Raw genomic sequence first — 12,139 nt, 5'->3', positions numbered from 1 at the left:
CTTGAGAATAATAATAACAGCTAAAATATATTGAACCCTTAAATCATGTACCATGTATTATTCTAAGTTTTATTCAAGGAGAAGCTCCTCTAATCTGTTCCAACCCCAGAGATAAGGCTAGTAGTAGTAGTAGTAGTAGTAGTAGTAGTATTTTGGTAACAGGGATTGAACCCAGAGGCACTTAGCCACTGAGCCACATCATCAGCCCATTTTATTTTTTGAGACAGGGTCCCTCTAAGTTGCTTAGGGCCTCTCTAAGTTGCTGAGGCTGGTTTTGAACTCGGGATCCTTCTGTCTCAGCCTCCCAAGCCATAGGATTACAGGAACGCACCATTGCGCCCAAGAAGATTATCATTATTCCCAATTTACTGCTTAGGAAACTGAGACGTCTCAGGTTTAATAAGGTATGCATCTAGTAAGAGGGGGACAGGATCTGAACTGGGGCTGTTTGACTTCTGACTCTGCCCTTAACCACTGCACATAAGTCTCCAGGAAGTTCAATGCCAGTTACTCTACCTTGTCTGTTCCTTAAAGCTATTATTGCATTTACTCATTTACTTGTCTTTTTCAACAATGTAACTAACCTAATATTCACATTCTTATTCCTAATTCCTAGCATAATGCCTAATTTACAGTAAATAATCAGCTTAGTTGAATGAGTAAAAATGCTCCTGGAAGGTAGCTAGTGTATCCATTTTATAGATGAAGAAATTAAAAGTCATTGTTAATTCTGCTGTCATATATAACTGATTAGAATAAATAAAATAAAATAAAAAGTCAATGTTAACCAAATAGTATAGTAGAAAATGGTAAAAACAGAAGGGTGGAGCTGATGTTTGAGCCCAAGTCTCCTTTTTTCTTTTCTTTTTGTCCTTTTTAGTTATATATGACAATAGATTATGCTATAACATAATTATAAAAGCAGGCATTATAATTTGTTCTAATTCAGTTTCAAATATTTTATTTTCCCTTTCTTCCTCTTACCCCCCTATTCCTTCTCTCTACTGATCTTTTTGCTGTTTACTTTGATACCACCTAGTTCAGTGTATCTGCCTTCCACCCACTCTGGTGTCTCCTTCAGAGGCCCTGGGGCATAACTCCCTCCCTAGCAACTGTTGCTAAACTGAAAAACTTCACAGCTGGATGTCCTTCATGACCCCTGAGGGGAAGAGTCTAATAGAAGGCGGGTCTCAGGAAAAGAGAGCTCCTGGAAGTACTTTGTCTAGGAATTGGCTGTTGGGGTGGTGTGTGTATGTGTGTGTGTGTGTGTGTCTCGGGAGGGGGGGGGTCCTAGAGGGATACTACATAGTGGTAATATCTATCCTTATTTTAGAGTTTCTGCATGCCAGGCATTATTCTCTGTAATTTAAGAGCCTTGTCTCTTTTTAATGCTCACAATCCCATTAGGTAGATATTGTTATCATTGTTTTGCATGTGAAAAAAGGGTGCTGAGAAGCCAAGTGACTTGGTTAAGGCTACCTTACAAATAAGTCTTGTTGGGAAGCTGAGATTCCAGCTCAAGTCTGTGTGATGTGCAGAACCTACATTCTCAGCACTCTGTTCCCCAAAGATTATACAGAGGGGGAATTTTGAGAAGAAGCTATAAAGGGAAACTACCCTCCCTAGATCCTGGGGGACCTTAACAACTAGGAAATAAGATTGAGAAAACCATGTAGCCTGAGCCCTGCTGAGCTACAGGGGTCATGGAAAGAAGAAATGTGATTTTCTTCTTTTTTAAAAAAAGCTGACTGTGGAGAGTTATGAAGGTTTGAGACCAGCCATTCCAATGTTTGAATCTGGGTTCACAGCACATGATGTCTTTATACTCTTAACCTAGAAATGGCAGAGTTATTTTGGGCACAAAGCGAGAGAGCTTTGGCTTTAAAAATATGCCAAGTGTATTTATCTCTTCCTATCCAAGATTACTGAAAATTAGCCCACCTGTGGCCTGAGGCACCAAACAGCCACAGAATCTTATTACAGATCAGCTCAGCCCACCCAAAGAGAGTGAAACACCCAAGAGTAGCAGCTCCAGTGGCTCTTAGGGAAGGGTATAGGATCAGCCTCCTGCTTGCCAAGCCTTGCTTGCAATCTCACTTACACTATTCTCCCCAGCTATTCTAGATTTCAAAATGCTGGACTGTGATTCCAGTTCAACTCTGTCTCCCACCACTTCTCCCAAGGCTTTACAAGAAATAAAAAAAAGAATGAATGTATGAATGAATGAACCAACAAATGACAATTGGATTATTACTAAATAATAGTGGGACAAGAATTTTTCAGCTTTATTGTCAAAACCCTGTGCAATTCAGGGCAAATCATCTTGCTGTAATTCAAGCCTTCTGATTTCTTTCTTTCCTGCTGGAGATCAAATCAAGACCTGTGCCTGCTGGGCAAGCACTCTATCACTGAGCTACTTTCCCAGCCCCAGTCTTCAGATTTCTTACATATAAAATAAAATCCTTTAAATACATATTTAAATACATTATAAATTTAATTAATTAATTATAATAAAGTAAGTGTATTTAAATAAATATACATTGCCAAGTGCTCAATAAACTGCTTGACTCATGATGAGCAATCAGTAATCCTTAAACAAATAAATGACCTTTTTTTGCTCTGATCTTGTTAATAAGAAAAATTGAATGAGGTTTTACTTTGTGTCAAACAGTGTTCTATGGACTCTATAAGGACAATTACATTTAATGGTAAAACAACCCTAAGAGATGTGTGCTATTATTATTTCCTTTATAGATGAAAACAGGCCCAGATACATTAAGTCTTTTGCTGAACATAATTTACATGATGTACTGGGACTTAAACCTAGATATTCTAATTACAGAGCCTAAGGTGTTAGAACAGGGAGTATATTTTTACATTCCTTTCTTTCCAGGGAAAATTCTTTCCATTGTTCACTGAAGCACCAGGGAAACACTGGAAATGCTAAGCCAGGTGTTGGTAGCTTTCTCTCTCTCTCTCTCTCTCTCTCTCTCTCTCTCTCTCTCTCTGATTGAGGGCAGGATTTGGATTTCAGACCAGGATTCTCCTGTGTTTTGTGGCTTATTACTAAGACAAGCTTTGCCCAATTCATAAAGGATTGGGAGGAGGAGCTCATCCAGTCGGTTCACAAACTCCACAAATGGGATGGGGGTGGGGGGTGTTTCATCGGTTTGAGGGTGGATGGCTTTTGCCTTTGGTCAGGCTATGCATGTGTAACTCCACAATCTGTTAAATTCTGGGAGAGAGAGGCAGAAATAGAGACACAGAGAGATTAAATGGTCGCTCAAAGCCAAAAGGTGCAAAGGAAATCAGAGCTGCTTGAAAGCAGACAGGGGTTGGCTTTCATGGTAGAGCCGACAAGGACAAGGAAAAGTAAAGGCGTCCTGTCCACGTGCAGAAAGCCTCTGGCTTTTCATTTAAAAATGGAGGATCTGCAAAGCCTTCAGAGCCCTGATTCTTCCCAGGGCAGTCGGAGACTGCAGCAGCAGGCCCTGCACCAGAGAAGGAGCAGTCCAGGGGAGCAATCTGACTGGGCCGGAAGCGGCTGTAATCACGTAATAGTTTTTGCTAGCTGCACTGACTTAGCGAAGTGGGCGGTAGGCCGGCTCCAGAGTGCTGTCTGGCAAGACAGTCCCCAGCTTAAATCAAAATGATGGGCTTTCTGGAATCTCTTTATTAACCTCCGCACTGAAATCCCAGAGATGATAACAAAGGAATTAATGGGGAGTGAAGGGGCGGAGCTGAAACCTGGAGACTGTGCTGGGATTCTCCTGACTTGTCACTCCCTCATCCACACCCCTCCCCCCTCCTCCTCCACTCCTTTCCAACTGATTCTAGCTTAGAGGATCCTGCCTACCTCTCTGTGACTCCCAGATGATAACAAAACAGTTAATAACCATAACAATTGCTATTATTGTATTATGTTTCAGGAGTTTCCAAGGACCTTGCTGTACAGCTCAAGATTATCTCTTGACTGGAGCCTGCCTAGATTTGAGTTTTAGGTTCCACAAGTTATGTCCTAAGTCCATCAATAAAAGACATAGATGTTAACAATGTCTGTTTTATATGGTTCTAGTGAGAACCAAAAAGAGGAAACATGTAAATCAGAAAAGTCTTTCCTGGTCTTGGTAATCATCTAGAGCAGTTCAGAATGGGGGATTCAGGGTGAGTTTTACAAGCGTGTCATTTGCTTCAAAATATTAGAACCTTCCCTGGCATTTGATTCCCAATCAGTCCTAGTCCTGGGGTCCAACTACATAAGCTCAGGCAGCCAGGCTTAATTTAACATGCAAGAGGAAAGTTAGAAATTTTGCCAAAAAGATTCCTGAGCAGGGCCAAAGTGCATTATAGGATTACATGAAGTGGCCAACTACAACTGGAGGGCAGTTTTTATAGTAAAAGATGAAGATATATGTGTTTTTTTAATAAAACATGTTGTGCTGGGCTGTAATTCCAGCATCTTGGGAGGCTGAGGCAGGAGGATAACAAGTTTGAGTCCATCCTGGGCAAGTTAGTGAGGTCCTGTCCCAAAACACAAAATAAAAAGGGTTGGGTATTTAGCTAAGAGATGTAGCACACCTTAGTTCAATACCAAATACTGCCCCCCCCTCACAAAAAAGTATGTTGTTCTGATTTTTAAAGTTTATTTTTACTTTTTGTTCTTAAAATTTTTGATACATAATTATATATAACAGTTATAATAGTGAGATTCATTGTGACATTTCTATATAGGCACATTACATAATTTGGCCAATTTCATTCTCCAGTACTTCTTTTTCTCTGACTTTTAAGTGTATCCCTATTCACTGTGAAGACATTGACCAATACTATCCCCACCAAAAGAAGCATCACCATTTTTTTTATAATTATGATCATACTCTACTAAAACTTTTAAAGTCCTATTAGTTTTAATCTGAATGTCTGGGAAGGGCTCTGCCTAAAGATTCAGATTCCCACAAACTTGATGTCTGCCATTAATCCTCTTTTTAGGCTCTTATTTGGGTCTTGACTGCATCTCAGTCTCATATTTGAGGGTGAGTGAAGTCCTGGGAGCACTGGGGAAGGGACTTACAGGAGATCCCTGGAGGGAGGAAAGGAGGCAACATTGAAAAAAGAAATGCTTCCTCCATTGATCATTTGTTGGGATTGACCTCCAGCCTGGATTCCATCAGAAATGATTTATCTTCCCTTCTCATCTTCTTCGGGAGGGATTATGTCCTTGAATCTGCCCCAAAGGCAGGACATTTTATAGGCAAAATTAGCCAAGGTTCTTCAATGTTTTAACCAAAAGGAACTCAGATTAGGAGGCCAGTAAATGCTGTTTTAGATTCCGGAGCTATAATTTCACCTGAATGATTCAAAATTGAGATGCTGCTGAGCCAGCCCTAAGAGACATTTTGCTTAGACAACAACCAGAACATGTTAGACACAATGTCTGCGAGAAACTGAAGAAACCACATCTTGTTCTGCTCTGTAGAAGCTGAACATGTGGAGGATACACCTGGATAGATCTCTGATTGCTTCTTGGAATTTAGGCTGAGTCAGACTCATGCTCCCAGCAAAGGCTTGAGAAGCTTATTGACATGTAAAAGAAATTGATTAACTCTTGATGGGCTTGCTGTTAGGGACTCTCTAGGCCAATAAACCTGGCCAATAATGTTCTTTAACTCCACAAAATGAAGGCATTTCTGAGCTCTGCATTTTTTGAATGTCAGCCCTCAGACCTCAGGTAGTCCTGTATATAGCTGGAAAATTTTTTATTCTGGGCTCTTATGAGGGCGACTAGAGAACTATGGGGTGGTGCTGAAGCTTGTATAATACTGGATGAAGACATTTCACCTCTTCTGGCCTTAATTTTCTCAACTATAAAATTGTAGTAATAAATAATAAAAATTATGATGATGGTGATGATAATAATACTAATAATAATACTGTAACAATCTTATAGGTTCATTCAATAGTCATTGAACATCCACTTCATGTTAGATATTGTATAAGATATTGTGCAGTGAAATAGCCGTGAATAAGACCCAATTCCTTTTTCCTTAGGTGTGATGGAGCACCATTGGCCTAATAGAGTGAGAAAAGTATGTATATAAACAAGCTGTGTATTGCACTATGGAATTGTAAGGTGCAGTAGTAATTAATGGAGGGGCAGAGGAAAGTAATTCATAGTCTGGGATTAGAACACATTGAAGGATGATTTGTTAGCAGGTAGTTGCTTATCTGTTATAATTACTCAGAGACATAAACCCCATTCTAATTCCATTGGTGGTGGTGGGGCAGAGGGTCTTTTTAAAAAAGAAAACTCATATCACATTTGATGATCCCAGTGAGCACCCACAGTTGAGACCCCCTTTACTTAACCATTTGCTCACCTGAAGGAGGAAAAGGGGCTTGCTTTTAACTACTGGGTCAGGTTCAACCTAGAGCTCACTATACCTTTAGATCCCTCGACTAAGGGCCCTGTGTCCCTGGGAGTGGTGGGGATTCCCACTGTACCTTTGAATTAGAAGGAAGGTCCTTGAGACCAGAAGCTGCCTATTAGATATCACAAAGCTAAGGCAGATGGAGAGCTTTGGAGGAATTCTTCCAGCAGCTGAGTTGCCAAGGGAGACAAAATGAGCAAAATTAATCAGCAGCTTGGAGGGAAAGAATGTCCTGGAGGGAGGAAGTGGTTGGAGTCATGTTCTAGATAAAGAGCTGAGACTCTAGGGCCAGCTCTGGGAATAAGCTGAGCAGTTCACAGATCCAGCTAGCAGTGCCAACTTTTGCTGGGATCCAGTCTGGAAGCCCCAGCAGGTAAACTCCAGGCGCACATCCTGAGTGGTGTCCTCTACTCTTCAGTGAGAGGTACTGCTGCCCTCCTGGCTCTGTTCCCATCATACCCAGTCCAGGGCAGGAAGGACAGCAATAGCCTTAGCATGACACCAAGAAAAGCCATGATGGCAGGTTACCTGTGTGTTCTATGTGGCCCATCTCTTCCTGCTCCCTGTAAGTCCACTTTATAGACCCTGGTGTCTAGCTTGACATCTCTCTTTCCTGCCTATTTTCTACTAGAGCTGGAGCCTGTCCTGACTTTGGCTTTGACACTCTGTCCAGTGTATATCTCTCTGTCCCTTATCTATTATAGGGGTGGGGCACTATTCTTTTATCTAGGTCCTGACAGTGATCCGTCCCACTGCCAATACAAGACCACCCTCAATTCTAATGGCCACACTGACTTTGCCTTCCCATCAGGGCAGCATGATTACTTTAATTCCCTGGATAGTAAAATTATCTGAAGCCTGAAGAGGAAGGTCTAATCAGGCTGGTTGTGGATATCACAGCTCAGCCTGGGTCTGTGAGAATAAGGGTCAGCTATAGGTGACCATATTTATGGGATTTCTAGCTCCCAGGGCAGAGGCTGGCAAGCCCAGCCTGTCTAGACTATATTCCTTATTCTATGGAGACACCCAGGATGTGTCCTGCATCTTTCACAGACTAAGTTATGACATTTCTCCAGGGCAACATCATCCGGGCCCAGGGCATGGATGAGCCTTTGAATGCAAATTAGGTCATGCATATGCACAGTGCTCTGTGCATGCAAATCATTCTTATAAATTGCACACATTTACTTGTTTACTGTGAACTTTCCTCCACGATCCAGCTCTGCTATGAAATCCATCACCAAGTGGGATGACTCACTGCTGAATTATTTTAGAGGTGGGAGACTGGGTGGGGTGGGGGGCACTAAGGTCACCTACTACTCTACACTGCCCTGCCTCTCCAGCTCTGCTCTTTGGCTATGTTTTCTCTCCCCTTTCTCCACTGAATGTGAGAAAATTTAAAGAGTGATTTTATAATTTCTTTTTACATACATATTCATTTGACCATTCATCTTGAGTTTCCCTCAGTATCCCTTCTCTTTCCCTGGAGCTCTTGTGATGACTAAGGCTCTGGATCTGGAAATGGAAGATCCAGGGTCAGTTAAATCTCAGATAGGTGACCTCAAGCCAGTTTCAGATTTTTTTTCTTTTTTTAAAATCTGGGATTCTGCATCTGGAAAATATAAATTATGTAGTGGAATTTTATAGGAAAATATAACAAAGGGCCTTACTTGCCTGTTTTAGTCAGCTGTTTTGCTGCTGTGACCAAAAGACTTGAGAAGAAGAGTTATAGAAGAGGAAAAGTTTATTTGGGGGCTCATTGTTTCAGAGGTCTCGGTCCATAGATGGCCTATTCCATTCTTCAGGGTCTAAGGTGGAGGGGCACGGCAGAGAAAAGTAGCTCAGGACATCTCACCAAGAAGCAGAGAGAGAGAGAGAGAGAGAGAGAGAGAGAGAGAGAGAGAGAGCTCTATTCTCCAGGGACAAAATATATATCCCAGAGACCCAATTCTAATAATATACCTCCTTCAGCCACACTCTACCAGCCTACAGGTAATACCTATCAGGGGATTCATGCATTGGTTAGGGTTAGGTTCTCATAATCCAATCATTTTACCTCTAAACTTTCTTTCATTTTCTCACACATAAGCTTTCTGGGGACAACTCATATCTAAATGTTAACCCTTGTCTAACAAGCTTATTCACTGTGATGTATGCTACTAATGCTCATCAGTGCATCTATATTTCTGGTTCTCCTCCTCTTCCTGGACATATGGAAGTCTACAGTTTCCAGCTCCTTTAAGTGAGCTGGAATGGGAAAGGATACGTATCATTTCTGAATTGAAACACTTAAGAGCAGTCTCCTGTGGTGGTTGTAAAAGAACATCTGAGAAACTGCCCTGAAGAGCTACCTAGACCCTTAATAATAGATTTTTGTATGAATGAGATAAAAGGTTTTGTTGTGTTAGCGACTAACTTTTTGGTGGTGTTTGTTACCACAGCATACCCTATCTTTCCTGATTAATTCACTCCTTTCTTGCCTCTACTATGCAGGGGTGTTTAGTGAAGTCCAGAGCCCTTTGGGTCCTTGGAGATGACACAGGGAGGTCGTGAGGGAGAAATGGAAGAGAACAAGGAAAAATGAGTGAATAGGCTCTTCAACCAGACCTCTAGTTTTATATCTTTTTTTTTTTTTTTACATTGTGGTCCTCAGAAAAATTACATTTGACATAAAACTTTAATTCCTAGAAAAATCCTTGTAATGTTTTCCTCTAAATTCTACCTTCCAGAATTCACTAAAGTTATCTCTTCTTTCCTTGATTTTTTGATTTGTGTTTCATTCAGGTTCTTGTGAGAAGTAAATACTTGGCCCTTTGCTTTGAAGCTACCCTGACTGTCACACTGACTGTCCTTATTTCATCTGCTACTCTTGCCTGCTTCCTTGGTCCAATGGCTTCTCTGTAATTGCATGGAAGGCAGAATGTTGTGGCTGAAAGTGGGATTGGAAGTTAGGGAGAGTCAGAATAAAGACTTGGATTTTAAGCAGGAGATCTGTGAGGATGATATCCTTATTGATGAAACCACAGGTTTTGTGTTTAAGAAGCAGCACAGTGAACACAGGCACCTGGGTCACTCTCTGTCCTTCTAGTCAACAACAGGGTCCTTGAATAAGATTTATAATGTCTCTAGGCCCCAGTTTATTTGTTGACAAATGAAAGATCAAATCAGATAAGAGCTTTTTAAGCTGTATAGCTCATGGGACCCTAAACATCAGGACTTGCTGGGGAGATGGAAGTGGGTGCCCCATAAGCAGGGTGCAGAACCCCCTTACCCCAATGGTGGGATTCACTGTGATGTTATATATATATGAAACTTATAGGAAAATTATGGAAATTCACATACATAGGAAAGTTATATCAGATTCATTCCACTGTCTTTCTCTTTCCTATCCCCCCCTCCCTTCCCTCCCTCCACTCCTCGTTGCCTGCAGGATATTCTGAAAGCTGAAGGCTCTGTTCTTTGGACTTCTTCCCCCTTCTTCTACTATGTGTTTTTCTTCTCAATCTCATAACAGTTAAAGCATGGATGCCCTCATATAGAACAAGGGGCTAATAACCTCTTTTAACCTCTGCAGCAGCCCAGTGAAGAAGATATTATATTTTAGGCTGCTCTTCAAACTGAAAGATCTCCATGTCTTTTGCACTTGACTCTTCTACTCAAAGTGTTTAGCCCCCACATATCTATGCAGTATCCTTGGAGGGGTCTTCTTGGGACACTGTGTAAAAAATCCCTTGTTCTTCCTGTACCTTGTTTTATCTTTTCCTATAGAATTAATTACTGCCTGACATGTATCTATTTACCTTTGCTTATCTACTTCCCCAGTGGACTGTAGGATACTTGAAAGCCAGACTTTGTCTGGATCATTAGTGCCTGGCCCCCAGTAGTCAGTCAATAAGCATTCAGTAATTGCTTGAATGAGCGGATCCATTTTATAGATGAGAACAAGGCTGAGAGTCTTGTCCCCATCACTGAGGGGTGAGAAGTAGGACAGGACTCCATGGTGGTTCTACCAGGATCCTATCTAATCCTCTAGATTACCCATTTCAGATTAGTTCCCAAAGCACACCTATGTTCTATCCATGCTTAAGCCTGCATGTGAAGGTTCTGGGTGCTAAGTCTAGACTCTGGAGACAGTCCTTTTCCAGGTCTTCTGCTCTATCTCATGCTGTCATACTTCATACAAGTCAAGTATGACTCCATGGGGAAGCCCATGTGCCAGCTGTTCTCTGGACTTTACACCTTCAGCTGGAAGGTATGGGCTTGGGAAAGTGGAAGAAAAGTGGGAAGGGGGACCCATTCTCTCATAAGCCTGGATCAGGGCATGCCACAGCCTTGCTTTTATTGCAAGGGGATAATAACTAGAACCAAAAGACTATGGGATTTTAGGCATGCATGTGACTACAGGTACTATAGTGGGGGAGAAAGTCGTACTTTCCTTTGCTCCCTGGGTGGTGGCAAAATCATCATTAGATTCTGTCACTGAAGGTACCTGTCATTATAGAAGATCAGCTCCCTCTTCCTAGTGTGCTGCTCACAACTTGCTGGTTATCATTAAATCTCTCAGAGAAACAAAGCAGTCAGATGGGAGGAGCCAATAAAATGAAGAGAGACTAGGTTTCTTCATGAGTTCCACTATGCAGTCTTCATATAGGCTCAGAATAACATGGCACCGAGGGATTTATGAAAGGGAACCTGCATCCTACACAGCCTGCCTCAGCCTGCCTCCTGATCCTCAGCCTACCTCCTGATCTTAGAACAATCTCCCAGGATAAGCAAAATGTCCAGCGGCATGAAAAATCTATGATGAACATTTACCTGGAAAATTGAACAAATAGCTACTGCTGGACTGCTTTTAAATTGTTTTGTTTTTGTTTTATTCTGCTTATAGCTTGGCTGTTGGTCTCTGTCTTACACACAGATGCAAACCACCGAGACTAAAATAGCTGTGACTGGGCAATGTCACTAGTTGTCTTAATAACTGCTTTCAGTCATTAAGATGCCTGAATTGGATTTATCACCAACGATCGGATCGATTACTTGGTGCTCAACTGCAATCTCAGTCTTTCTGTACCTCCACTTCAGTTATTTCATTAAGATGGATGTGCTGGTAATGTCACCCGCGTGGGAGGTTAGGCTAGAGAGTTCTGCCTGAATGGAGCCTTAGAGATAAAAATTAACTAGGCATATAAGGGACAAGGGAGCAGAGAAACAGAATTTTTTGTTCACATCTCCTTGTGCCTGGGGAGCCACTCAGCTTACAGCTGGTGGTGACAGATCACTCAGAGGGGCTGAGGGCTCTCCAGCTGGACTCCTCATATTTGAAAAGCATAAACATGGTTTCATTGAGGTTTGGGAGATTAGAGCTCTTTGTTCCAGGGCTGGTTTCTCTTCCTGCATAAAATGTGTCTTTTTCATGGTATAGGCCTCTGTCGGCCCCAGCAGGTCCATTCTGCCATGATTAGGACACACTTTACTGTAGAAACTAAATGTTCTTCAGGGCAAGTGGCTTGTGTCTCCTGGGGTAGCTGCACAAAAAGAGTGCAGGGAATTACCAGCTCTGGTTCTTCTTCTTTTTAATGATGGGTATCCACAGTCCAGTGTTCTAGTGAACTCTTTGTCCATTGACTGCCCTGAAATACTCTGATTCAGCACTTTGTCAACTAACTTGCCTCCAATGGGACTTCTTAGGGATCTTTGCTGCATATAACTTT

Source organism: Callospermophilus lateralis, unplaced genomic scaffold (genome assembly GCF_048772815.1).
Source record: "Callospermophilus lateralis isolate mCalLat2 unplaced genomic scaffold, mCalLat2.hap1 Scaffold_107, whole genome shotgun sequence".
In the NCBI taxonomy this organism is placed as follows: domain Eukaryota; kingdom Metazoa; phylum Chordata; class Mammalia; order Rodentia; family Sciuridae; genus Callospermophilus; species Callospermophilus lateralis.
This window is presented reverse-complemented; position numbering follows the sequence as displayed.